Genomic DNA, 26,429 nt, shown 5'->3' on the forward strand with positions numbered 1-26,429 from the left:
CACCTCTCCCTTCAATGAGAAGAGGACCATGCACACTTGTGGTAACCAAGCACACACTGGTTTGGATTAAAATCTAAAATAAGTTTATTAACTACAAAAGGATAGATTTTAAATGATTATACGTGATGGCAAACAGATCAAAGCAGATTACCTAGTGTGATGGTCTGTACCTCAGGGGAACATCCAGCAACCCCATATTCATCCTTGTAAAATTATTGTGTGGTATCCAATGCAAAGTTTGTCATGTTGGGTGTCTTTGGAAAGCTCATGATACATTGAGCATTGTTGTTACAGTAATGTTATAGTAATGTTAGAGGTTATAATTTCATGTATGTAGTTATGAGGCTGAAAATGTATCCTCATGTCTTAAAATAACCCCAGGCAAATCTCTCCAAGAGCAGAAAGGCAGTTCATACCCCATCAGGGTAGGCCTGGGACAAACTTAACCCAGCCTCACAGGAACAAAGGATGCTGGCCTAGGCAGCAACAAAAGAATATGTTAGACTCTCGAGTGAGTCAACCCCCTTCCTTTTGTAAATTTGGAACTGTGATGAGGTAATGATCACCTGACTCTGAAGGGGGTGGGGGTGGGGGTAAAGCCAAGAGTGAAGAAAGGACATGATAAAAGGGAGAGACATTTGTCATGCTTTTCCTCTCTCTTCCACCTACATCTACACACACAACATGAAGTGCCTGAAATGCTGATCAAAGGGGAGAGCCTGGCTGAAGGGCAACCAGCCAATATGTGGTGAGAAGCATCTAAGTTTGTAAGGGCACTGACAGTTTTAAGATCAGCTTAGAATGCATTTTGCTTCTATTTCATTTGACCAAACATGACTAGCTATGTTTTGACTTATAATTACTTAAAATCTATCTTTAAAGGTAATACATTTGTTTGTTTATTCTTCCTGAAGCAGTGTGTTTGTTCTGAAGTGTGTCAGAGGCTCCCCTTGGGATAACAAGCCTGGTACATATCAATTTCTTTGTTAAATTGACAAACTCATATAAGCTTTCAGCGTCCAGCGGGCATAACTGGACACTGCAAGATGGAGGTTCCTATGGTTGTGTCTGGGTCCGGAGATATTGACTAGTGTCATTTAGTTGCAAGTAGCTGGGAGCAGCTTACATGCCAGAGGCTGTGCAACAACAGCCCAGGAGTAGGGTTCTCACAGTAGAGCAGGGTACAGCTGGCTCCCAGAGTCAAGGATTGGAGTGACCTAGCAGATCATTGGTCCAGATAACACCAGAGGGAAACGTCACACTTAGTAAATAAACAAAACCGCAAACTGAGCTTAACAGACTAGATAGGTAGGATACGAATTAGCAAATTCTCACCCTGAATGATCAACAGGCTGGCAGATTTTTTAAGACACAAGCTGTTGGTTTTTCAGCTTGGGTTTCCCAGGTTTTCATACAAAGGCTAGAAAGCCCTTTAGCCTGGGACCATCACTTCCCCCCGTTCAGTCTTTATTCCCCAGGTGTTTCCAGGTGTGTTGTTGTAGGGAAACTGAGGTATCATCGTGATGTCATTTCCCCCCTTTTATATCTTCTTCCCAATATCTTCTTCCCACTTGCTGGAAAGCTCTTTTGCTGTGACCTTGGTCCAATAGTTCCCATTGTGTAGTGCTATCTCTGAGAGGATTCTATCGTACACAGTTCCTGGGGTAATCTTTGTGCTTGTGAGTATTTCCTCAATAAGACATTAACATTGTTTGGCCTTGTTACTGTTGTACCTGAAAGGCGGCTTGTGGGTGTTTTCAACCTCACAACAGGTTTCAGTGACACATACCTAGCCAAACTTCATAACTTCACATACAGTGATAGCACAGACAATCCAATGAGATATTGATATCTGGCAGATCAAGAACTTTAGAATGATACCTCACAAGGCATATGTTGTACAAAACATATCCTAATTACATGACAGTGGTGAATATTGGGGTGCCAGAGTGTCATACCTTCTCCTCTGCAGCTCTTGCCATTGGGGGCAGCCTACCTATATCCCTGTGCTCTGTGAACTCTTGTGCTGTCTCACAGAGTCCTCAGGACACCCTCCACAACACACCTCCTGTGTAGCCACCACTGCTTCCCTGGTGGAAGAACCTTACCTGTTGGAGATGACTGGCCTGGAAGAAGTACCAGCACTGTGTTGCCACAGTTATCACAGGTGGTTGGATCCGGAATGGGGAAGCACAGTCCCCTACTAATGCATGCTAACCTCTGCATCATATATGCTTGAATTGTTGTCAATAGACTACCTGCTTTGGGCTCTGGAACATCACTGGATGTGGTTGGCAATTTTCTTCTCAATACACTCATGGGCACTAAGAAGGCCCCTTACCCTTGCAGTGTACAGTAAAATAGAGGAGTAGCGATTCCAAATTCTTATTCCCTCCACTCCTCAGTTCATCCATATAATCCATGGCATGATTCAGGACTAAATCCTGTAGGCCCAGATTTCCAAAAGAACTCAGCACCCAGCAGCTCCCAATGAAAGCAATGGGAACTATTGGGAACTAAGGGCTTGTGAACATTTGACCAGTAGTGTGTATGGACTGAAAACAACAGCTGGCTATGAAAAAGACATGAATTCATGGACCATGTTAGCCTAGGAAGTATAGATGTCGGGAGAAGCTGTTAATGCCCCAAAATAAAACCTCACTCCAGCTTTCTTGTGGAAATGTTGACAATTTAAATGTGCATATATTACAGCAAAAAGAATTTATTGATTTCTGCACAAATTAAGTCCTTTGCTAATTTGCACAGATACAACTGAAACAATAAACTCAATGAGAACAACAAACTGGCTAATTAGCTTAATGATCATTTAATTTTACATTTGGTAATGGATATTTTTTTTTCTTTTCTTTTTTTCCCCAGACTAATAAAATGTAAATTATGATCATCTGGTTTTAAATTTTAGAAGTATCATTTTGTGGATTTTAAATGCTATGGAAAACTGTGATGAAATGGTCATCTCATGCCATTAATATCTGTGAGGCGTGGCAGTGGCTCAGACATGAACTGGATCCTTTGCCACATGTTTTGTACATTTGACTGTGTGAATTATAGATATGTGAGATTGAAAAAAAAAAATTCTAGGCCAAGGGCCAGTTTCTCTTCAGCCTCCAAGCTGTACTCACCACAGTGTCTTCAGGGGCAGCAAACACCTAGTTATAGTTCCCTGATTTTGTAGCTCAGTCTATGGCAAACCCAATTTTAGAGCCACCTACAGGCTGCTTTAACTTGAACCAGTGGTGCATGACAACTATGGGATCTTATGCCCAACTAGGCTCCTATCTTCCTGACTTGGCTTCTACATCAGGGCATGCCAGACCCAAGAGCCAGCTCCACCAGATATAAGCCAACAGAGTGGTGCAGAAAGGCCAGAACATAAGTGAAACTCTGACCCCAAGACTTTGAAAAAATTGATGCCTAAATTTTGGCTTCTAAATTCAGACTCAGGAATGTAAATAGGGAGCCTGACACGCCGCAGCTCCCAAAGATATTAATCTGTTTTTCCATTGATCATTTCACATATTTGCTTTCCACAAGTAATCGTCCTTGTGAAACCTGATTGCACAAATGTCAACAGAAAACAAGTTAAAAAAGGAGCAGGAGCGCAACTGTGTGAATTCAGGTAAATATTCAAGTGAATACTCACAACAAAGTTTTTCCTGCTCTTCTGCACATAATCATTATTGACTCCTCCTAATCATCACTGCCCTTTGTTAATGAAGTAATCAGATAGTGGTAAAGGGAGAATGACAGTCAATTAGTTGGTATCATGAAAGCAAATATCTTCTATACTAATGGTCTCATATGTGGCCATTTTGAAAGATGCTTATTTTATTATATTCTTATACCATGTTCTTCATCAACCATGGCATCTTCTTGACTATGGTTCTCTATTTGATTCAAGTAGTTGCTAAGAATTCTGAATTCGCAGATGCAACATCTTTAAAACAATGCTCGATGCTGTCTTTGAAATGGAGACATTGACTGCCCACCAACATAAATCTTCACATAGTGAGCCTTAGAAGACTTTCTTTGGTAGACATTCAGAGTTCGTTAGAATGGTGTTTTCTCAGCCCATTGCAACTGAGTTTGCTAAAGGATAGCTTCAGGACTTCGGGGTTTCTGTTGATCGAGAACAAGAGATAGTTCCAAACAAAAACCCTGGATCCCATTTTCTCCAGACTTGGAGAACATATGAACATAAGAAAGGCCATACTGGGTCAGATCAAAGATCCATCTAGCCAGGTGCCCCAGGTGCCTCAGAGGGAATGAACAGAACAGGTAATCACCAAGTGATCCATCCCCTGTCACCCACTCCCAGCTTCTGGCAAACAGAGGCTAGGGACACCCCACCCCTGCCCATTTTGGCTAATAGCCATTGATGGACCTATTTTCTATGAATTTATCTTGCTCTTCTTTGAACCATGAAGAAGGATTTTGGATATTTATACTGAGCCAAATTTTCCAGCTGTCTCCATTCCTAATTTATGGGCCAAACTAGAACTCTTGAGCTAAGTGGATTCAGAGCTGAACTTTGCTGTCTGGGCTCACCTCTTTCACCTCATTGTAGACACAGTTGTACCAGTTGACTCCTTGCCTGGTTAATGGAATGTTGAAAATATGTTACTACTGGGACAAAATCTGTGCGGCCACCTACCGCTTTCTGTCAAGATGTTAAAAAGAAATACCGACTGTGCTATAATAGGAAATCAGCTTGCCAAAACATTAAAAGGAGCAGCAGCTTCCAACTCACTGAAACTCTACTTAAATTATTATATGCTTGAATGGCCCCTAGAACAACAGATAGCTGTGCAATTAATGCAAACCTTGTCCTCCTCCTCCACCTCCTTTGTCTCTGTGCAGGCCAGTAATGAGGCTCCTTCAGACATGGAGTACATGCAAAGCCTCGACAAACCACCTCAATATGCAAAAGAGACTGAGGGAACTGCAGGAACCATGACCCCAGTCACAAATGATGTTAGTCCTCCATCTCTGGATACATGAACCATTTTAGCCTTGGAGTCAGCCTATGTTGAGATGGCAGAATATGTACGCATCTGATGTTCAAACGTTTATATCCAAGGGAATGTACCTTTTCAGCAAGTTACTCTGTACTTCAGTTTACCCGTCTCTGGTAAGAGTTAGTGTCGTGATGGATATATTTTGATGATTGAGCTATTCATATTTGTAAAGTATTTAGAGAAATTTTAATGAAAGTTTCAAAGTATTTATTCCTATTAAAGCTGCCCGATTTTTCCTTTCCTGCTTATCGAAACAATTTCAGTCAGCTTTTTGTGTATTGGTTCTCTGCAAACAGATCACAGAGCTTGTAGAATCACTGTTGTCGTTGTTGTTGTATTTGCAGCCCTTATCACTCCCCATAGAATTATAGTACCTGCCTGCAATTATGTAGCATTACCTAGTGAGGAACACCTGACTTCTGTAAGAAAGTAAAGACCCTACTGCGGCTGTAACAAAGTGGCACATTTTGAAGCTGTTTACACTTGTAACCTAAGATCAGGAAATTCATCGGTTACAGCACGTCAGCTTGTGAAACACTAATCTTCCATACCCAGATCAGTCACTAACTTTCAGAAGCTTCAACCTTGAACTAACGGAAATGAACAGAATGGAAGTGATCTTAGTGAAGCAGCTCACAGCTTAGGAAAGGCATGCCTGAGCTTGCTTTCACATTTCCCCTGCACTTGGACAAGAGCACAGGGCGCTCTAAGGGAAAACCCCAAGCTGCAACAAGACGTGTCTCAAGTAATTCAATAGGTGCCACTCCTCCCTCTGATTCACCTCAGCACCAATCCCCCAAAACGATGCTAGAGGGGGCTGGGTTCCTGTGGCATCTCTCAGTTGAGCCATAAAAGTGAGGTCTTTGAACTGGTCAAACCCATAGGTGCCGACTCTGTGGGGGCTCAGGGGCTCAAACGCCCATGCAGAAAACATAGGGGGCACTCAGCACTCATGGTGCTGGCCAGGACTGCTGCTCTGATGGTCCTGGGGCTGGCCCCCAATCAGTTGTTCAGCCATTGGCTCTGCCCTGCCCATCAGTTGTTGAGCAGGGCTGCCCCGCCCCTCGCTCTTCTCTGCTCCCTCCTCCCCCCACTGCCTTTAAAGCAGGAGGGGGCAGATTTGGCAGAAAGAAGCGAGCGGCAGGTGGGAGGCACTCAGAGGAGGGGGTTTCAGGGGAGGGGATGGAGCAGGAAGAGGTGGAGGGGGCGCAATGCCCTGGGAGCTGAGTCGGGGGGGGGGGGGGGGCTTTGGGGGAGGGAGTGGAGCTGGTGTGGACACCCACCAGCAAAACCAAAAGTCAGCACCCCTGGTCAAAACTATTTGAAATTAGGCATTTCCATAAAACTGAAAATGTCATGAACATTTTCACCAATTTGGATTGGTTTAGTTCTGGCTACATGTGGTCAATTAAGTTCCCAAGAATCTTTTTTCAGGAGCAGAGGGTGCCAATACAAAGGCAACAATGCCATCTGAATGATAGTTTACCTCTTGCACCTGACATCTCCAACTGGATTAGCCTTTCTTGTGTATTGTTGTTGTATGCTGCTAAATAGCTGTAACATTCAGCCCCAGAAGTGGTTGCATTGCACTCTTTTGTGAAGTGATCCCCATGAATGTAGGACCAGATTGTGATACTCTTACTCATGACTAGTACCTTACTCCATGTGTGTTCCCAATTAGGTCAATTGGCCTGCTTATGGAGTAGGATAATATTCAACGTGAGCAAATGTATCACAACCTGACTCATAATTTGCAACATCTGTTGAATGCATTGAGATCCTTAAACTATTTGTTCTGAACTATTACCACTATTTTGTATTTTAAATATCCTGACATGGTGCTATTAAACTAGGCAAACAATTTAGAGCACTCAACTCCCCTAAGATATTCTGCCCTCTTTTCCATTCAAAAATCTTTTGCGACCAGCTCAGATTTTTTATGAATTTTGGTGTTGGTCAAAGTCATTTGCCAAATGTTTCACTTGAACAGCTCCCAACATATGAAACACTTGCAGAATGCATATGCTGCATGTGTTCTTTATTACCTCCATGTGATAGGTCACTTTTGTCACATGGGATTTTTTATATTTATATTATTTTTATATTTATATTATATTATATATTTTTATATGCAACTGGATAAGGGATCTTGCAATAAAGAGGAGGAAGGCATGATCAAATCATCGAGTTGTCAGCTCACTCAGCGGGACAGTAACAGAGTTAGAAGGAGAAAGGATTAGGGAAAATCTGGGACATTTTTATCCTTTTTTTCTCTTCTGGGCTCCATGACCCAGGCCTTGCCTGAGACATCATTGCTACAAAACCTACTCAGGTCAGAATTAAAATCATCTTTGGGACGGAACATAAGAAGTGCCAGATGCTACACAAGATAAGGACTATGGTACCTTTAATTCCTCCTCACCTGCTGAAATTGTGTCCACCTGCACATATAGGTGATCCCTGATTGATGCTAGAGAAGAAGAAATCCCCTCCCAAAAGTTTTTGTTAACATGACCTGGAGGAAAATCCTTCACGACCCATAATTTAGCAATTAACCTTGTACATGAGAGAGAACCACCACTCTTAAGCATCTCATATCATTCGTACCTTGTGAATTGGCATCCAGACAATAGCCAGTTTCCTCTTCCATCCCAGCCATGTGGATTTTGCCAGTGCCTGAGGGCCAGAAAGTTCCAAAGTTTGTTTACTCCCAGCAGAAGTGGGAGGTGGGGGAGTGTATTTATTTAAATCCAAGCCAATTTTAATTTTCAGGATTGCCTACCTGTTGTATGGAGTTTCTGCTCTGAAATTAGATCTCTCTCTTTAAATCTCATGTCCTGATTGGCTTTGGAGCTGTAATTTGAAAGTTGTAAGCTTGGTGTAACACAGCCAGGCAGACATATTTTTAAGTGTCAGATCTAGTACTGAAGCATTTCAGTGTTGGAAAATAAATGTGATTTGCTTTGAGGACAGGACTTATTACGGAGGAACATTGTTGCAATCCAAGCTTTTTCATTAAATCTCTCACTCTCTCTCTCTCTGGCACACTCTCTCTTTTTCACATGCACACACGTTTTCTCCAACCCCTTACCCTCCAGAAAAAGAGGAGAACCCTCTGATTCCATAGGGAAGTGGCATCTTGGCCTAGATGCAGCAGTAAGAAGTGGAGGATGGTTGTACTGATGTCTTCTAGACCCCCTTGGCCACATTTTCCAAAGAGATCAGCACACTTGGTTTTGGTTCCTAAATAGAAGCTGAGTTGTTTTGAAAATCTGGCCTTAGGGAGATCAGGGAAATATAAATGCAATACAACTAGATTAGAAAACAAAGCATCGTTTAGTGTGCATATGTGCCATTGATCTGCAATGCTGGGAATAGCAGATCTGTCCAAGTGTGCCCTGAGATTGTGACCTCTGCTAGCAACTAGTTCACAGAAATTATGAACTCTTAATAAGGATGGCTGGATGGATAGGAAAAATCTCCATTATCTAGCTATAGTTCAATGGTACAGGCCTATATTTTGTGATCAGTGGGCTCTGAGATCTGTCCCCTTTCACAATCGCACTTTAGGATAATAAACGCCCAGGACAGAGAAAACCAGAGATGAGTTCCTTCCTCCCTGATAAAGTTACCAAATGTACAGTGGAGAGAGATGTCTCGAACACAAATACTCCAGCCATTAACCGACTGACCATTCAGCTCCCAAGCCCCCTTCCCTCTATCACTTCCTGTGTCTGCATTACAGCACCAAGGCCTCATTAAGATTTCTATTTACTGTGCTCCATGACCTCACATTACGACACAATGGGGCTGGTGAACAAACAGCTGCTGACATTGTGGTTGTGTTTTTCAAGAGGCCTTGCTGCTCAGCTGAGTTCTGATGTCATCATGGCAATAGCTATAGTGTAAATCATATTTAACTGCCACATCTAACTATTCACCTAGCTTTCCGTCCCCATATGTAATATGGGAAAACAGTCCATTGTTCTAGCTCTAAATGCATATAGGGCCAGATTTTCAGAGGGGCTGAGCCCCTCAGCTCCCATTAATTCCAGTGCCTCTGGAAGTCAGATGGATTCTGTATAATATTTATTCGCTACGGGCTATACTCCAGCCAGGCTGAGTTCCAGTCCCCTGTTTGTGTGTATTCCTTGAAGCTACAAATGAACTAGGTGATCTAATGCTCCCTTCTGGCTTTAATCTATGAATTTTTAAGATTTGCCCTTACGGTTCACTGCAGGTGTTAAGACGGTGGGCACAGTGTTTGAAGGTGCAGATTTTATTCACAAAAGAGAGTCAGGAGCACTGAAAATGTGGCCTTCAAATCAGTATATCTATTGATTATACCGGTAAGCAAAACATCTCCTTGTTAGCAGGGACTGCCCTGATGCATGAATGCGATGTCCACAGACGCTGACAGTTCATAGTTCATTAATGAGAGGAATCATTTGTATATCTGTATATCCAATCGGCATCTGGTATCTTCTTGATCTATTTTTAATCCTTGTTCTGAGCGGGAAACACATTTGTCATTCAAGGATATTAAAATTATCCTAGATATCTATGGGATAAGGGCATGATGTGGTTTTAATACCGTCTGCTGACTCTCTCTCTCTCTTCCCCTGCACTTCCCACCTCCCCTGTCTCACACATTGTTTTTGGCTCAGCAACAGAAATCATTGCCAGGGCACCCCAGAAATTTTTCAGGTGTCAAACACATCTGAACCACTCTCACTTTAGGGGTCGCAGCACCAAGCATGTTTGGTCCGCCGTTCCTCTGTCAAAATGGATCAGGCCAAATTTCAGTGAGTGGCATCATGACCCAGCAGGTGGGGTCACAATGGCACTCAGGGTTAGCTCAGTGGCCCCTCCGTCAAAGGGCCACCAAGCCAAACCTGAATGGTTCTGCGACCTCACAGGACAGGTCACAACGCCACTCAGTTTAGGGCCCTCCAATTGGGGACCCAGGGCAAACCGCCTCTGTTGCCCCTCCCTGCCTGCCTCTCTGCCCTGTGGGGAGCTTGCCCTTGCCAGTCGCATATATTGACTGTAATGTGCATCCGGCTGTGGGTGCTGCTGAATCAGAGTTCTCTGTTCAGAGTGAAACCACCAAATCTTTTCATTTCTCTCTCATCTATATGTATATATAAACAGCAATCTGATTATACTTATCTTTGCTCATTCTGCTTACAGCTGAGTTGGATTGGTCCCAAAGCAAAAAGAACAGTGACTAATCCAGTGAGCCACCCACAGCCTGGAGATTGTTAAACATCAATGGGATTAGCTTGAAAGGCACAAAAAGGAAGATTTACTCTTTGGTTCCCATGAAGACTAGTGCATGTTGCTTTCTGTTTTGAATAAATACTGCTAGTTTTGCATTCTTTTCACTCTGCCCTTTCGATCCTGTCCACATTGTGTGTACTGTGTGCTTATCCTGTATTGTTGTATAAATGCTAAAGTCTGAGCTGTTTCTAAATGTGCCATGTAAACCATATTCCTTTTCAGTTCTGCAGGGGTACTTCATTATGAAATAGACGTAAGGGCCGGATTCCATTGCTGTGATAAATCACAATAGCCTTTGATTTCGGGTTGGTGCTGTCCATTTACACCAGTCAAGGATCTGGCCTGTATACACATGTACAATTGCTGTTGTGATAGTAGCTTGGTATTAGGAATCATGAGAAACCATTCTGTATAAAGTGAAAACCAGAGATGGACCCAATTTCCAAACTTCAGTTTTGGATACAGATCTGGAGAACTATATAAGAGCTAAGCTGTTGTTGTTGTTGTTATATTAATTTATTATCATTATTATTATTTATTTACTTATTTTATTTGGTTTGATTTTATTTTTTATTTTATTTTATATTTCAAATGCAGAAAGTTTAGGTGGGTTCAGGTGTGAGTTTGTAAGTGGGCCCTTTATCAAAAAAAGGGAGATTTATGCTGTGACGTTGCACGCTATATGATTGTATGAAAATATGCTAATGAGCGTGAAGATAATGTAACTGGAATACACTTCATGCAAAAGGTCTCTTGTAAGGTATCATTACAAAGCTTATAATATACCGAGTGTGGGCATCCTATTTGTATAAATGTATCACTCTTGTATCTGAAATTAGAAATATGAAATATAACTCTGAGGGCCTATTGTAGTTATGTGAAGTGTGCGCCATTAATGGTGGTTGGGAATCTTGATGGCTACCATCAGCCAGGACAATTGACTGTGGATGGCTCTGTTTGCAGGCAGGCCTTCCTGTGAGTCAGGCTGAGAGGAATGAGGGCTTGGGATCTCACAGGACATGTGACCATGTCACCTGGTACTGGAATCCATCTTCAACCTGGTGCCTTTCCATTTAGAAAGCGGGAGGACCCAGAGAGACAAAAGATTCCCGCCTTGTGACAAAGCCATATAAGGGGTGGAACAGAATAAAGGGGCAACCGTCATGAGGAAATCCCCTAGCTACCACCTGAGCTGGAACAAGGGCTGTACCACAGGAAAGGATTGTGCCCAGACTAGGAAGACATCCAGTCTGTGAAAGAAACTTATTGAAACATCTCTGAGGGTGAGATTTTATTTATATTCAGTTTTATTACTATATTAGGCTTAGACTTGCATGATTTATTTTATTTTACTTGGTAATTCACTTTGTTCTGTCTGTTACGACTTGGAACCACTTAAATCCTACTTTTTGTATTTAATAAAATCACTTTTTACTTATTAATTAACCCAGAGTATGCATTAATACCGTGGGGGGAGGGGGGCAAACAGCTGTGCGTATCTCTCTATCAGGGTTATAGAGGGTGACCAATTTATGAATTTACCCTGTATAAGCTTTATACAGGGTAAAATGGATTTATTTGGGGTTTGGACCCCATTGGGAGTTGAACATCTGAGTGTTAAAGACAGGAACAGTTCTTAAACTGCTTTCAGTTAAGCCTCCAGCTGTTAGGGGACATGGTTCAGACCTGGGTCTGGGTTTGCAGCAGGCTAGCAGGTCTGGCTCAAACCAGGCAGAGCACTGAAGTCCCAAGCTGGGAGGACAGGAAAGCAGGGGCAGAAGTAGTCCTGGCACATCAGTTGGCAGCCCAAAGGGGGTTTCTGTGATCCAACCTGTCACATATGCACTTCCTTTCTGGAACTGGTCTTTGATTTAGTGTTCAAGGGTGATCATCTACTGAACTGTAGATCTTTTATAAGGACTAACACAAATTTTCACTCAAAATTCAAACCAGACCATTTCTGAGGGTTGGGGAAGTTTTATTGTTTAATTTAAAAATATTGGTTGTTTCGTATTGTGAGAGATAGATGTAAATATAAGAAAATTTGGGCAACTGATTTTGCCCCTCTCTAAAGCCGTAGACCCTTTGTCATGTCCATGCCATGTGAACAGTGGACAGGGTAAAAGGCTATTTTTACCACACTTAAAGTAGATGCAACTCCATGGCCCTTCAGTGGAGTAAATCAGTTTATGGCAGCAGTGAACTTGATTCTATTGTGTTATCAGTGCTTTGTGTTGTATTTGTGGTGGGGTCGGTCTTACTGTTCACTGTTATTTGTTCTCTATTTCTTCATGCTTCAGCCATGTTGGATCAGAGCAAGGTTATACAGTTATGTGAATGGTTCATCTCATACCTGTGATGGTGGGAAAATGAATCTGTATTGAAACAATACACCAGCATTTGTCATTTTAGCAACAAATGTTGATTTGTTCCTAGAAAGGGAGGGGAATTGATGCTAATTAATGGAGTTATTTGGGCAACATTGGGTAGATGTTAGGACTTCATGAAGTGGAACAGGAGCAACACTGTTTTTGATTTTCCATCGGGCCAACCTCTGTACTGTTAAAACGTATAATGGAAAATATCACTATTCTCACAACTCTTTGTGAGTGTGCTTGTCTCTGTATGTTCAGAAGTTAAAACTCACCTAGTATTTGCAGTTAGTATCTGTGGTGTAAAACCTGATGGAGACACAAATAACAAATCAGAAAAAACTCTTTGAAATACCTACTGCCACACGCCCATCAGTGCATCAGAGTTTACCATGTATGTTAGGGCAATACACTGCAGGCTGAATTAGTAGCTGACATTAATCAGCATGGCCCCGTTGACTCCACAGGTTCCAGGTCGATTTCCACCCTCTGAAGACAGAGCTGCAGTGATGTTAAAGGCACTAATGGCTCCACTTGCCAATGTCTATGTATTTAGAGGAATGATGACTTCTGGCGAGTGCCAATTGGCAGGCAAAGATCGTGCTCCTGTTGTGATCTGTGGGAAATAATAACGTGCCACACAGTGCTGATTATCGCTATAATGATGATTTGCATTTCCACAGCACCTTTTCATCTAAGGGCCTCAGAGCACCTTGGAAACTTTAATTAATTAACCTGCACAAAACCCCTGTGAGGATGCATATATAATAATAAACACATTTCATGACCTTTTGCCCTTTTACTTCATAGCTTTTGTTTCTCTCTATCCCTTGCTGTGCATGTCTAATTTAGGGCCCAGATTCTGCAGCCTTTACCTTCATTATGCATTACTTATTCTTCAAAGTATTCCTTTTAGGATGAGAGAAAGGGTGGCCTACAGGTTAAGGGCCTAGGTTTGGCTTCAGGAAATCTAACTTCATTTCTTCTCGCAGCCAGAAACTTCTTGTGTGACCTTGGGCAAGTCATTTAGAGTACATCTATGCAGCGAGCCTCTGAGCCTGGGTTGACAGGCTCTCACTAAAATATCTGTATAAACAGTGCTCTTAACTTGCATCTCAGGCAGAAGCTCTTGTCCTGAAGCCCATCCCTTCTCCATAGACTTCAGAGCCCGAGCTCCAGCCCAAGATGCAATAATCATATAAGCCCAGCTAACCCGAGTCTGTCCTGTAGGCTGCCGTGGACTGCGTAGACTTAACCTTCATCTCTCTGGGCCTCAGAGCCCTATCAGTAAAATGAAGACAGCAATAACTGTCTTTTATCTGTCCTGCATATTTAGATTGTAAAGTCTTCACAGTAGGACCTATTGCTTATTGTGGTTGTAAAGTGCCTAGTGCACTTGGGTCTTGATCTTGCTTGGGATCCATAGACATTACCATAATACAGAGAAGAAGAAGAATGTGGGCAGGGTATTGATCTAGTCCTCTTTGAAATGGGACTAGATCAAAGCAAATTATGAACTGTTAATGCATATCAGCAGGATCCACACAGTTAGTTTGTGGGAGGCTAATGTGGGATAGCTGGATAGCCCAGCTTGCCACGAACTAAAGGTTCATCTATACAAGCCCTAAATCACTTGCCAAATGTTCCAGAAAGAGTCACTTGCAAATCCACTTGCTATCTAACAGCTAGATGCCGTCCCTATTAACTATAAAAAATAAATACTCCCTTCTCCTCTTCCAGCACTTACAAATTCCCAGTAACCAAGTTTTATTTTAGGGGCAAAAGGAATAGAAGTGGAGAGCTGGGGCTATTATCGTGGGCTGTGAACAAAAGAAATCCTCTTCTTGACAAGGGAGCCCTCTTTTAATTGAAAGGGAGTACTTGTGGCACCTTAGACACTAACAAATTTATTAGTCTCTAAGGTGCCACAAGTACTCCTTTTCTTTTTATGGATAAAGACTAACATGGCTGCTACTCTGAAACCTGTCTTTTCATTGAGTAGATTAAACTTGTTTCGGACAGGAGCTGTGATTCTTCAATACCAACACCTCAAAAGATTAATTTAAAAGTTAGACATAAGGATTCCAAATAATTGTATCACTTGGCGGTGAACTTCCAGGTTATTTTGGTGTTAGATATTACAAGTAGTGATGGATAATGGCACGTGAGAGAGAGGTAGAATTTTAGAGAACCTGAAAAAGAAGGAAATTCATTCTCAGTGGAAATAGAACAACTTTCAGATGCCTTCTCTGGTATTATCTCTTGGGGGAAAGGAAGAGGAGGAGATAGCTGGAGCAATAAGCCAATGGCTTCTTTGGAAACCTGGGTTTAAATCCTGTCTAAAGTCACACAAGTGAAATAGATTTGTGAGCCTGTCTTACCCTTATATCTGTTGGACATTTCTCTACATTGTCAAATCAGCATTTGATTGGCAGGTTCTGCTCAGACAAAGTTCATGACTGAAATAGGTATGTCAAGGTTCAGATACACTGGCTGAGTGAAGATACCTACACAAAAATAATTCAGTTTTTGTCTGAATTATTATGCTCTGGTTGTCATGAATTCACACAAAAAAAACAGAGAAGGGGATGATGGAGCTTCACATTCCTCTTGGACATCTGCCTGTCTAGGCAGATCTATCATTATATTTATAGCATCTCTATCTACAAATATCTGCCTGTCTGTAGTTGAAATAAAGACTATAAACTGACAAATATTCAGTGTCTGTGATTACGTAATGCTGAAATATAGCCACTTCAACCATTTCCTAATACTATATAGCCATTTTTGTATGATAATCTGCAATGTTCTTTAAAAAAAAAAAACCCAAAAATCCCCAGTGTTCTCTTTTGAATGTCAGAAGGTGAATACTCTCCTAGAGACAGGCAGTGGGATCTGGTGAGCAAAGCACAAGAATAGGACTCAGAGGAGCTGGGTTCTATTTCCAGCTCTGCTACTGAATTACCTTTCACAGCTCACGTCACCTCTCTGTGTTTCACGTTCTCCATCTATAAAATAAGGCTAATGATGCTGATCTCCTTTGTAAAGTACCTTGAGATACAGGGATGAAAGGTGCTATATCCAAGCTATTTATTATCATATCAGGCAGTGTTGTCAAGTGGTTAGACTAAGAGAATGAAAATCAAGAGTTTCTGATTTTATCCCCACTTCTGCCACTGATTGGCTGTGTGACCTTAAAGAGGTCTCTTTGTCTATATGTGGTTCAGTTTCCCAATTTGGAAAGCGGGGAATGATATATAATACATAAAAAACCTCACAGAAATGCATTATAAAGCTGAATTAAAACAACTGTAATATGTTGGGGTTAAAGGTGCACAGTGTGGAATATCAGATCCTGCTTGATGGGAGCTGTTGGCAAATGTTGACTTCTGCCTGGTGACCACTGTACGGGTAGTATGAACACATTATTTATTTGAGCACGGATGGCATTAATGTACCTATCTTACAATGGAGCTGTAAGCATGAATTACTTAGTGTTTGCAAAGCACATTGTGATGAAGAGCACTAGATAAGTGCTATGCAGCATATTATTACTATAAACCATGACATTGATTACATCACTGTAGACTGACAGGATTAAATGCAATCAGACATCAGTCCTAGACTGCAGAGGTGCAACTACACATTAAAGGGGACCCTAACTGTAATCAGGGCATTGTGTAGACCAGTGGTTCTCAACCAGGGTGTTGTATCAACCAGGCAAGGTACTAACAAGCTTCAACAGGTCTTTATTTTCAAAGTGGAACCGTCTTTACCAAGCTGCTGCTGCACCCTCTGTAGCTTTCTCCCAGCCTCTCAACTCCTCCCCTCTCCTTCCTGTTTCCTGTCCTTTCAGACTCCCAACAGCCAGTGCTCCCAATTCTAACAATCACAAGCAACATCTAAACACCACACAAGGGTACATGTACCCCAGAGGTCTTCCAGGGGGTACATCAATTCATCTAGATATTTGCCTCCAACAGTCTACATAAAAAGCACTAGCAAAGTCAGTACAAACTAAAATTTCATACAATGACTTGTTTATACTGCTTTATATACTGTACACTGAAATGTAAGTACAATATTTATATGCCAATTGATTTCTTTTATAATTATTTGGTAAAAATGAGAAAGCAAACAATTTTTCACTAATAGTGTGCTGTGAGACTTTTGTATTGTCATGTCTGATTTTGTACGCAAGTAATTTTAAGTGAGGTGAAACTTGGGGTACACAAGACAAATCAGATGCCTGAAAGGGGTTCAGTAGTCTGGAAAGGCTGAGAACCACTGGTATAGACATACACCTTTAAGTATTTGCTGTGTTAACTGAGAGGCATTAAAGATAACAGCTGCTGCAAATAACTTTGTGTAGTTTGGCACATCCATATAACCAAAGATAGTGCTTTTTCTTCCAGGATAGTTAACTTAGCACTTCATTAGTATGTGTAGGAAACAAAGTGTGTAGCACATTTGTCACCCCCCATTGCGCGCGCACACACATACACACACACAATTCCAAAACACGCACAAATAAATAGACTCGCTTCTTCCAAAAAGTATTCAAGGAAAAGGCTGCATTTGCCTGAAGCAGAGGCCAGATGCTTTGACTTCCAGCTTTCTTCCATCAAAGCTGTGCAGTTTTGAAATTAAAATCTACAGCAATAATGAAACATATTAAAATGCATGCAAAGTCTTGAGGGCTTATAATATGCTAAAAACTGGCAATGCATGTTTACACCCATATATCAACTTGGATGTGCTGAAAAGATTTAAAGTGTAAAATATGCAAATATGTGTCATATTGTCACACTTGGTCTCCCTAATGGAACTCCCTTTCATCTCAACTCTCCTTAATTTCATGAATATTACATGCCCCTCACACCTTTTACTCCTGCTGTTGCTAGGCTGAGAAGATTATGAAAATATGTTAATAGTAACTTTCATCAAATAAAAGTTGCAGTATTCTAAATAAGAAAAAAAAAATCATCTCTTAAAATACAAATGGTCCAGGCTTTGTAAGCCATTTTATTTTCCATTGGGAGCTCGGATAACGATTGACCAATTAAATTAATGAAAAAAGACTGTGGGATTGACAGAATCTTTGCATGCAAAATGGTGAAGCCAGCGCATGCCAAAAAAGTGAGATAGACAGAGATCTTGGGTGGATATGTTTGGATAAAGAACCTGGAGAAGAGGGTTTCAGTTCCGCGAGGTTTTCATTTATGCACCAGCCAATGCCTCTTCTAGCAGTGGGATATATGACTTCCCAGCCTTGTTAGGCAGACTTTAGAGCTCTGAGCCAGTTTTTCAAATGTTCCTCATGCACAGTTGTGGACAGAGTTTCATACCAGCTCAGCATCCAGCAGCTCCTATTACGGCTACATTTTCAAAAGCACCCAACAGGCTGAACTATCGGAAAAATCTGGCCCAAATAGCGGGCGCTGTGTTCTTTTGAAAACATTGCCCTCGTTTCTTAGGGCTTGTCAGCTCAGGGGTGACACTATGGTTAGCTTGTTCACGTCAATACACAATGTTTCTAATGTAAGGTGTTATTTCAAAGCTTGTATTAATGGCAGTGCTTACTAATAACTTTTCCCCCTTTCTTGTTTTTGAAGCAAAAAGAAACTCCCATCTCTAAATATTCCTAAATGGAAGTCAAAGAAAAATCTGGCTTGTTCACCTCTCATACACAGTGGTTTTGTATTTGTTTGGACCAGATTCACCACTCATCCAAGGTCACTTTGTGCCACCTAAGCATAAGTGGTCTAAAATATATAGAGATTTCTTCTTGTGTAGGGGAACTCTCTGCCAATACAGAGTGATGGAGACCACTTGACTGCACCACAGTCCTCAAGCTAAGGTGAGGGAGGAAGCACATCAGGGACCTTCAAGGGGTGGGCTCAGAGCATTGCGGGGTGTTGTGGAGTGCAGCTCCTCTAACACTGGCATAGGTCTCTTATGGCCCTTGTGAGCATGGAGGATGTTAGAGTAGGCCGCCTGTTGGCTGTAACGATCCGGGAGGCAGAATGGGCTCCCTGCTGCTGCCATTTGGCACTGCAAACATGAACAGATGATATGACCTAGTTGAGACACTGGACAACTGCCTTCAATAGAGTTACTCCAGAGATGCATTGCAGCAGAGTGAGATGAGAATGAGACCCCTGAACGAGTAAAATTTGTTCTTTCCTCTTGGTATAGAGACAGACAGCACATGGACAGATGCAGAGGTTTTGATTGATTTATGTATATAAAGTCTCACTCTTGCTCTGCCACGCACACACAGAGTAAATATACAAACACTGATTGGTGTTGACTAGAAATGAGACAAAGCAAAACGGCATATCTGAAAATCCCACCCCCTCCCTAATCTGTGGCTCCAGGCTCCCTCAACAGGAACAGTCTTCGCAATGCCCTTAGTCATCCTCGTGGAAATTCTGGATGGGGATGTTCGTCTGTTTTTTAATAGTGCCAGTCTGCAGCTAAGTTTTGGAAGAGCAAAGGACTGCGCTTAGCACAATGGGATTCAGGTCCACAACCAGAGCCCTTAGGCAGTCCCTCCATCAGGACAGTAGAAATCAATAGAAACCAGGTGATGGAGTCTACTGGAGTTTCTTATAGAGCAGGAACAACTTGGAGGCAAAAAGAACTTTTTCACAAGAGAAAAACCCCTTTGGAATAATGCTTGGAGGTCAGTGACATCAGTTGCTATGAAATTCCCTAACCGTAGGAATAGATCAGAGTGCAGTGGATCCTCAAGCCTGAATTCATTCTAATTCTGACTTTAGGGGAAAATGCATATCCCTTGTCCTTGCAGTTGGGGATATAACCTAATAACTACATACTGCTGTATTAACAAACTGCCTCAGATGTGATATTCACATAACACATGCATTGTAACCTGACCACAACCCATGCTGCTGTAAGTAAATGTTTAACAATATCACATAGCTTTGAGGAGCACCTCAGCACCTCATCATCCTTTGTCAGCAGAGACAGGCACGACAATGCTTATATAGACCCGTCGACAAATGGTCTGGTGAAACCTCTCTGTAATAATCATGGAATTTTCCCAAAGTGTTCCTTTTATTATCTGTCCTAAGCTCATCTATTTTTAACTACTGAGATTTATTATAAATGGAATAGCACAGCGTATAAGGTCAGGCAACCCTTGATTACAGATACAGTAAATCAACCTAGATTCATTTTAATGAGACACATCATTCTGTTCTTTTTTTTTTCATGAGAGTTCCTCAAAGAACAAACTTTTTCAAAGACTAACGTGGTAATTGGCTGAAAGATTCTTTGGTTTTATACCTCTCCACTCGTTTTCTTTCAGCTATACCACAGGAAGAAGACTGTGTTTGTTGGGTTTTTTTAACATCAATCCTCTCGGAACCGAAGCAGAAATGTAAGGAACAATCTGAAAATGAAATTGTACTGTAAACAGTGGGAGAGGTGGAATCTTCAACCACCAGGACTTTGGAACATACAGTACAACTTACCCAACTACAGCCCCGATTAATCGTGGAACTCATGGATGTGAGTTACTTCAAGCATGTGAAGAATCTCATTGAAGTCACTGGGATTATTCCCGTGCTTAGGTACAAGCATATTCAAGTAACTTGTTGAAAAAGGACCTACGCAGATTGCCTACACGTCATGGCTAGAAAACACAAGCTGGTGAATAAAATGGGATTCAGTGAATGAAGGTGGCCTGATGACATGATTATACAGAAATTGCCAGGTAATCACCTTCCCTTAAGACACTGAAGTATTTTTATTTTGCTGAAGTTGTAATAATGTGCATTTTCCAGGAAAATGAGAGATTCCAATTGGCAACTGAGGAGATCAGTGTCCTTTCTAGTGGAATATTTCACTGTAGCAGGCTGGATAAGGCTGAGAAGGCAAATATATGGTAGGCTCATGGTGCTGGCACTGAGAGCTGGCTGCACAGTTCTACTGTGATTTTAGTTACTATCTAAAATATGTATTATGTGGTAGATCTAGTCAGAACATTTCAGTTGAAATTATGGTTAGAAAATAGAAAATATCACAAAACTGTTTTCTGGCTAGATCAGCTACATGTAAAGGTATTAATTCTGACCCATCTGACACACATACAACCCTATTGATTTCAACAGAGTTGCACATATAGAAGCCAGAGAAGAATTAGGCTCTCTGAGGTTGCATGGAAAGGGGATCCTCTGAACATGACGATATTCCTATCTTTGTGTTAGGACTCAGCCACTAAGAACCTGGACTGTGTGGTTCCTGACAGGGTTCACAAACAGAACCCTGCCATTCTAAAAATGGGAGCAATGATCAAGGCTAGACAAAATCCACAACTGTAACTTCTCATGGATTTTATTAATCTAAATTGGTGAGTTTGATTTGTCTGAGTTCATAGCCCTTTAGTTTGGTTGGAGCTTTGGGGCTGGACTAACCAGAAAAGCCACTGTGAAACTTTATGAGAACCCTACAAAAAATTGCCTCTTTCTTCAGTGAAACTAATGAACTTTGCTTCCAATCTCCACAAACACCACCTTCCCCAAAAGGGCTTGCCTCCCCAACACACACTTAACTTTCACTGTCTTTTATGGGACAGGCAACCTGTAGTCCATAGCTTCTGCCTTGGATAGCTCTGTGGAGAACCCAGCTGGGCTACTCCTTCCATCTGTTGTCTTCTGGCACAATGGGAAGATAGATATAAAAGATGCAAGGTAAATATAAGATATTATTTATTTATTTGTTTATTTATTTACTTATTTTACAACAACTAACCAACTGTTGGGTTTTGGTCAATTTCTATCTTTTCATCCAGCTCTAAATTATCCTTTATTTACCTGCAAAGATTGATCAGTATTGCATGGCTAGATGGCATGTATATTCCTTTAAGAGACCTGATTTCTTAGCAAGATTTCTGTAGAGTCTATTTCTTTTAATTTTTCATAAAGTGTAGCTTATGAAAAATTTAAATGAAATCATTTAGTAGTGATTGCGCCATAAACACAACATGAACTCCTTTAAAATTCCAATTATATAGGAGCTCACCTTTTTAAGTGGCTTTTGAAGAGAATGGCTAAGCACAACGTTGAGTCTTTTGGATGGATGAGATGTAAAATCAAGGGCTTGGCCATTTATGGTCACTAGAGATCCTGTAGCACCTTCTGCAAGAGTCGGGGAGTTAGCCCAGTGATCTGGCTAAAATCCAAATTGAATAATTAAATTCTGCCTACTTAAAATTCTCCCTGTAGTTTCAGCTGCATATAGTATTCTTCACTTCCTCCCTTAAAATGATATGCAGTGTTGCTGCCCACTGTTAAACAGCTGCCACATTCCACCCTAAAGCCAGTGGCATTTCAGTGGTTGTTGAAATAATAATAGATTACAGTTAATACACTTGCCTAGTATAGCTTCCCAATACCTAATAATATCACGGTGTTAAGGTGTGATGTCTCATGATGTACCAGGGCTAAAAACAAAGGTGCAGATCCTCAGCTGGTGTAAATTGGTGTTGCTTTAGTGACGCCAATTTACACTGTCTCAAGATTGGGCACAAATCCTTATATTGTTAGAAAGGGCAGAATCCCTGGATTATGGGTAGAATAAACACTTAGGACTGGTCTTGATCTCACACAAATGTAAATCAGGAATAACCCCATCAAATGTAATTGACTTAGTGGTAAATAAGGTAAGAATCAAGCCCCTTGATTCTAGGGCTGACTACATTGACTTCAGTGAGACTACTCACATGCTTAAAGTTAGGCATGTGCTTAAGTACTTTGCTGAACTGGGACCTATGACAGGATCAGCCTGCTCGAAGAAATATAGTCTGATTGGAACTCAAACTCTTCTTTGTTCCTGATATTCTTTGAACAATCAAAAGAACATGCTCACTCGTGAGTAGGACCCCACCAAATTCACATCTGTGAAAAATGCTTGCAGACCATGACATCTGTTTTCCCCCATGAAATCTGGTCTTTTGTATACATTTGCCCTATAGCAGCATTTCTCAAACTGGGGGGTCCCAGCCCAGAAGGGGGTCACAAGGCTATTGTAGAGGGTTTGCAGTATTGCCACCCTTACTTCTGTGCTGCTTTCAGAACTGGGTGGCCGGAGAGCTGCAGCTGCTGGTCAGGCACTCAGTTCTGAAGGCAGCACCACGACCAGCAGTGGTGCAGAAGTAAAGGTGGCATGGTAGGGGGGTGTTGTCACTTTTTGGGGGGTCACCATGGGCTTTACATGTTTATATTTTGCCATTTTTGAATACATATTCATGCTTTGTTACAATACCGTGAAATTTAAGATTTAAACACCTGAAACTGGGAAATTCAAAATTTTAAAATGGGATGAGCATGAAATTTAGGAAAATGGACTCTGTATTTGGTAGGGCCATGTTCAGGAGTGAATTTAGATTCAATTTTGAACAAAAAATTGTATCTAAATTAACAGGAAAGTTTCAGAATTTGACAACAAACCTCTCTCTCTCTTTGTGATAGTTTCCTGTACCATACTATCTGAGTGATTCATGTGTTTGTCTAAATAATAGCTCTTTTACTAACCTCTATATAAACAAAAAATGATTCACATTAAGCCAAACAAAAAGGGGATCAAAAATGCCAACTCATAACCAGCAAACTTGCTTGCCAGTAAATGTCCCTATTATTCAACCAGCTTGATATTTAACCTATATTTCCTGCTGAAGCCTAAGCCTGTTATGTCTTGCTCTGTCCTCATGGATTAGTGAGAATGTTTCACACTATGTCCTCTTAATAACATCCCTTTTCATATTTGTACGCAGATACATTATGGTTCCCCTCAATCTTCTTGTTACCATAATGAACATGCTCAGTTCTGTTAACCTTTCCTTATACCGTAGGTTTTATTTTTCCAGGCCTTTTATGATTCTTGTTGCTCATCTCTGTGTCCACTCCTACTAGTCTGTTTCATTTCTGAAATATAGTGCCCAGAATTGAATGCACTATGTTATGATGCCAACATTCAGATACTATGTCGGTAGGCACCTTGGAAATAGATGGATCCATCTAACTAGTGCTGTTGGCGTCAGAATCATTATTTCTGTTTAATTCCAACTTAAATCCCTAATCTTGGAAAGGCTGTGTCTACACTGTGCACCTGACAGCGGCAAAGCTGTGCGGCTACAGCTGAGCCCCTGCAAGCTGTGCAGTGTAGCCACTCTTTTGTGGGCAGGAGAGAGCTCTTCTGCCAACAAAATAAAACCACCCCCAACCAGGGGCGTTAGTTTTGTCCGTGGAAGAGTGTCTTCTGACAAAGCACGGTCTTCTTTTGACAAAGCACTGTCTACGCTAGCGCTTTTTGTTGGTAAAACTTTTGTCTGCGAGAGGAGTGTTTTTTCGCACCCCTGACCGACAAAAGTTTTACTGATGAAAGTGCAGTGTAGACATAGCCTGATACACTAACTTTACTCACTGTGAGTGGTTCCATTAACTTTACTGGGACCAACTTACTGTGTCCATAGTTAAGTATATGTGCAAGTCTTTGAAGGCTCAAGGCCCAATAGAACATTTTCTTCTTTCAAGACAGTATCATATGAATGACTGAGTCTTACTTATGTTTTGTAGCATCCAGATCCTTCTTGGTTTTACTGCTGCCCAACTTGTATTCTCTTAACTTTGGTTTGTGTAGTGAGTGTAGGTATTTGTTCCACTTTACATTTGCCTTTAATAAATCTCATTTTGTTGATGTCAGACCATTTCTCAAACACATTGAAATTTTATTGTATTTTCTTTGTAGTTGTGATCCCTCCCAGATATGAATTATCTCTAAAGTCTCTCTGTCATCCAAAGTGTTACTTAAAATATGGGACCTTAAGAAGACCTTTGTGAAAGCTCATTCAATAACTTCTCCATGCTTGACAGAGGAAGCCTGATAGACAATTTGGTTATGTAATTATATGCATAATTACTGAGATTTCATGTACAAATTAGGAAATTGTGTGTACAAATGGCCAATTATATCTATCTGTGTGCATAATTACCTAATTTGCACATGTAATCACAGTCACCCTGCTTTCAAATTAGACATGCAACTGCATTTGCAAATTAGGTGCATGGATTTGCACACCTAAAATTGCTTAAAAATCAAACTTGCAGCCATTAATAATTCTTCTCTTGGTCTGATGCTGCTGTCACTTTTGAGAGTGTAAATTGGACATAATTCTGTTGAAGATAACAGTTCAAACCTTTCAAAACTTGTTAAAGTGAGATTAGAATCAATCCCTCCGACTTTGTTTTCATAATCAATTCTTAATCTTGGTTTAATTTCACTACGAGAATGGCATGCGGGACCTTGTCTAATGCATTACAAAAATCAACGTCTACTATGTCCACTGTGTTTCATTTATGCACCAGCTTGCTGACCTATGAAAGAAGGACATTAAATGAACAATTTATATATAGATATACTTCCAATACCTGTTACTAGCACAGCCTTAAATTATTAAAACTAAAATGTAAGTCTAAGTTATTTGTCACCATTTATATTCTTTCTTCACTTTTTGCAGTCCTCTCCATTTGGGCAATGAAAACAGACAGGGCAATTTCAACTTTTGTTTAGAGTCACAATTTCTTCCTTGTTCTCATACACAGTGATGGCCTGATACAAAGCCCACTGAAGTCAATAGAAAGACTCACTGACTTCATGGGTTTTAGATCAGACCATGAGTTCCCAAAACCTCAAGGTTTTGTTTTGTTTTAAATCCTATTTTCACTATATTTTTAACAATGAAAACATGCCTTTATCATAAATGTGGGTCAATAACTAATTGATACTGTCCCTTTAGGACAGTTTGTGTTTGGCAAAACTCTGTGGCCATCTAGGGGCCTGATCTAACACCCATCACAATCAGTGGGAGTTTTCCAATTAAATTCAAGCGGTAAGTCAATTCAAGCCCTAAATTGGCGGTTCTCAAACTGGGGGTCATGACCCCTCAGGGGGTCACAAGGTTATTACATGGGGGGTTGCAAGCTCTCAGCCTCCACCCCAAACCACACTTTACTCCAGCATTTATAAGAGTGTTAAATATAAAAAAAAGAGTTTTTAATTCATAAGGGGTTTCGCACTCAGAGGCTTGCTAAGTCCTCACTAGTCAACTGGTTTTAATTATTTTAGCAGCTTTGCAGACATGGAAGACCAATTTGCTAACCTGTAATTTCCTGGATTCCTCTTCTCTGTCTTCTTTAAAAGAGAAACTATGACTGCCCTTTCTAAGTCTCTTGGGACCTCACCTGTCCTCCATGAATTCTCTAAAAATAATTACTAATGGTTCCAGTATCATTCTTCTGATAGCAGCTTTAGCAGTCTAAAATGAATTTGATTGGACTCTCCTAATTTGACTGTATTCACATTATCTAGATATTCTTTAATCTGTTCCAACCTAATACTGGCTTGTGACCTCCTTCTTCCCTTGTTAACGTTCAGTGCATTAAGATCCTCTTACTACCAGCCTTTTTCAGTGAAAACTAAAGCAACATAGCTATTACGCATTTCAGTCTTCTCCTTGTCTTCTGTTAATTTTTTCATCTCTTTTTCTTCACTAGGTAGCAGACCTAACACTTTCTTTTGTCAGCCTCTTGCTTCTTATGTACTTATAAAACTTTTCCTTGTTCCATTTTACATCCTTTGCTAATAGGACCTCATTTTATGCCTTTGCCTTTCTGACTTCTGCTCCTACGTGTCCTTTCTTTCTTCCAGC

This window comes from Eretmochelys imbricata, chromosome 5 (assembly GCF_965152235.1).
Source record: "Eretmochelys imbricata isolate rEreImb1 chromosome 5, rEreImb1.hap1, whole genome shotgun sequence".
NCBI lineage: Eukaryota > Metazoa > Chordata > Testudines > Cheloniidae > Eretmochelys > Eretmochelys imbricata.